This window comes from Anneissia japonica, unplaced genomic scaffold (assembly GCF_011630105.1).
Source record: "Anneissia japonica isolate Jap-2015-1 unplaced genomic scaffold, ASM1163010v1 scaffold287984_len174378_cov152, whole genome shotgun sequence".
Classification (NCBI taxonomy): domain Eukaryota; kingdom Metazoa; phylum Echinodermata; class Crinoidea; order Comatulida; family Comatulidae; genus Anneissia; species Anneissia japonica.
In genome coordinates this window covers 45,541-49,536 of record NW_022749600.1, presented here as the reverse complement: position 1 = coordinate 49,536, position 3,996 = coordinate 45,541, and positions in this window count along the sequence as shown.

Genomic DNA, 3,996 nt, shown 5'->3' with positions numbered 1-3,996 from the left:
GTAGTATTCTCAGAGCGTAGGTCAGCAAAATGAGTTCTATTTGTATATTAGTTAGGTAAAAATTTCACGCTTATGTGTTATAATTATAGTATTATGTATAACGTGCTCTGACGCATATTTACATTAGTATTCAAGTATTCATTTTGAGTGATCCAAGGAAAGCATTTGTAATGGCTAGCAAGAACAAGTTTTAAAATATTAACACTGTACATGGAGTGGGGTGGGGTGGGATTCGTCTCTGTTCAGAAAATCGGGGGAGTGTGGACTAGGAGGATTTGAGGACTGCAGAAGTTAGGTAGAGAGATGGAATAGGCGCGGAGGAAACAATGCAGGTAATGATTAGAAGACTGCAATTTTTGAGAGAGCATTATAATGGTTTGTGTCACTTCAAATGTTAAGAATAGGCTAGATCTGTATATTATCTGGTGTAATGTGACCAGCTCTACTGCGTCTTTAAATGTCGAATGAGAAAGTAAGCGTTTAATATGATCTGAAAGTGTGAGTATGAGCAGGGATTTGTTAATAATAACAACTTCTTGTTACTTGTGTTTCTACTAAATAATGAAATAGTGGGGTAGCCGTGTTAGTCTGAACTATAACTAGACAGTAAAATGACAGGCAGCACTTTATAGACTAACAAATATTTATTAGCACAAGCTTTCGAGGTCTGATGTGAATTTATAGAGGATTTGACCAGGGTCAGTGACACACTGCGGGTTGTATCCTTCGCCGACGATACCACACTGTTTTATTCCAATCCAAACTTGGACACCCTATACAGTACTGTAAATAGCGAATTGCCAACATTTGATGAGTGGTTCATCTCAAAAAAGCTCTGTATAAACGCACTTAAACAACATTGTTTTCCATACTCCACAAAAAATGCCTAATTTAAATTTAAATAACCACAATATTTAATTTAAAACAAAATGTCTAAGTCAATAAGTATCATATGTAAGCTCTGTTTATTTTTCTCATCAAATATATTAACCTCGCTTTACAATACCTTAGTCCTTCCCTACTTTCACTATTGCAATTTAATTTGGGCGTCCGACTAGAAAATCTCCATATATTGCAGAAACGTGCTGCCAGAATAATTACTCATTCTCATTATAGAGAACCATCTGAACCTCTTTTTAAGCAACTTAAAATACTCAATATTTACGATCTTCATAAAACTCAAGTAGCAAATTTTATGTATAGGTGGTATATTCATAAAAAAACTTCCATTACCCATGTCTGTTATGTTGAATTATTATGAGAATAGTAAACCAAAATGTTTATTACTGCTCTAGGTCTTATGTTATGGAATGAACTTCTTTATTATATTAAACAATTTGTTAGTTTACCTGTCAGGTCAGGCCATATTATCTAACATCTAAGATATGCATATCTAAGTTTTGCTACCAGTCAAGCTGTAATCTTTTACTGCCTGAACAACACCTGCCTCTGTCGGGTCATGCTCTCTTGTAGTGATGCACAGCGCATACATCATATGTGGTAGGGTCTCCCAAGCTGTGAAAGTATGGGAAGCTTGACCCGGAAGCTGCAGATGGATCGCAACATCCTGCTACTAACATCAACTAATGGTAGGAAACCATTTGCTTCAGCCGACTCGTGCCAAAAGTATAGCTCCGCTTTCCTTTGGAACCAGCAATTTAGGCCGAGAGAGGATTCATGACGCTTGGGTAACCCATGGATCCTTAACATTACTCTGGCAAACACACCGGAGAAGACAACTCTGGCATCTGAGGATGACACAATTTGGCGCATAGTCTATTGAGACTGATGCTGGCCGATATAGTTTACCTGTATTTAAAAAAAAACCAAAAACTTGAAATGACATTATTTAAGCCTATACCAAAATGAAAGCTATACATACTATCATTATTATTATTATTATTATTATTATTATTATTATTATTATTATTATTATTATTATTGTTATTATTATATGATTAATATGAATATGAATATGATTATTGATTCTTACTGTTATAGTATTATTATTATTATTATTATTATTCTATTATTATTATTATTATTATTATTATTATCATCATCATCTAGAATCACTATGAGACAAGGCTTGCCTTCTAATTGTGATCCTAACAGTGGCCTTTATTATTTTTTTTCCTTTCTCGTATAAGTTGTTTCCATGTCATTGTCATTGTTGAAGTTGATTAATATACCACATTTATTCGAATAAGCATCCCGGGGTGTTTATTGTTCAGATAGGTTTTTGAGGAGCCAACGTTTACTAGTAAATGTAGTCTACTGTGCATAATTAATGGTAAGTGTTTTTGCATGGCTTTTAAATCCCTAATTAATTAGCAATTGATTTAATTAAATTTTTTTTTAAACTAACATTCGTATAATAATTTCCTATAGCGTAATATGCGGAGCTCTACTAATTGCTTATTAGTCTTTAATGCATTTTAAATTATGACGTTTATTCTTTCAATTGTGTTTTGTTTCATGTTTTTTAATTGTCTTTGAAAGTTATGTTTATTTTGTGAAAAATAAATAGGGTCCTTCTCCATGCATGGCAAATGGGCAGAGTGTGTGTGAAAATGAATATTACATAGCATAGCCTGTCATTCATTATAGGCATATTTGATAGCTGGAAAGCTAGAAATTGTCTTTTAATTTCAAAATAATTACGTTAAAAGTAGTTTAATTAATTATTGTAATTTTATTTTAATAAATTGTACAAGTGTTTTTGTGGAATTTTGTGTGCCTCGCACTCTTGGTACACGTCCCATATAAACATTACCGTCATAGTTCGCATGAAATGCATGCCTCGCTGGATGACTCGCTGGCTCGCACATTGGTTACACTCCACGTGGTTAGCATATCTAACTAAATAGCCAAAGATAATTTCATTGTATTATACCACACATTACGTTAACATTTTTGCAAGCAGTGCAACTTATTTCATTGATGATTACGCTTTCATTGAGTCAAGCTCGTAATTATTTTGGAACAGTTAATTTATGATTTAGGGTGTTTCTTACACAGACTATAAATTAAGCAAGTGTAACAATTTTATAATGTATTTCATTCATATTTCTATACATAACCAAATACATAATTATTTTTTATCAAACTACTGTACCACAACAGGTCTAGTACACACTGTACTTTCTCTATCACACTCACACATGCAGTATCCTAACACATTAGAAAATGAAATCGTGCAGCCCACACCGGCGGTGACTTACGAACCCCTTGGAAACTCGTACCAAAAAACTATAAATCTCTACTGCTTAAAACTTGCATCAATCTCTATCTGTTTCGCTAGACTATGATTATAATCTAGTAGTGTTTAAAAATAGAGATAATGTAGTCATTTTTCCTGGTATTCAAGAGAGCTCTGTATCCATGCGAGCATCAGATGGTTACATGCTTGTTATGCATCCCATTCCGAATATTTTCAATCAATCACAAAGATCATCATGAGGTGTAAGCAAGACTGGAGGATTTAATCTTGCAGTCTGCAAGCTGACTATTAAATTATGTACATTTAGTCAAATAGAGGTGTTTGTCCAACTGCAAACAAGACTTGTGGGACTTGCGTTGCAACATACGTCTGGCCTTCAAATTTCGAAGCTCTTCTGTAAACCAAGGCGATGTTGGTCGTAGAACAACTTGATTGGATACAATAGATGCTTGTGTATCGAGTACATCCCGAAAATTGAGTTTAGCTGGGGTAGGCCTGATATAGAAATGGTTAGTTTATGGGTTATTGGAAGGGTGTAAACCTCTTTTTTTTTAGAAAGAAATTTTTTTGAAATAATTTGGTTTTTTTTCCCAGTAAAGGTGAAGAAGGCTAGAGGACTGGCCGAAAATTTCTTTCAAAAATAAATACAGTCTTCAACAGTCTACACGCCTTGTCATCAGATTTTTTTGTTTTAACGACTAATATATGTAGGCCTAATATATATATATATATAGTTATGTGTCCACATGACATTTTATTTGACAGTATTATAT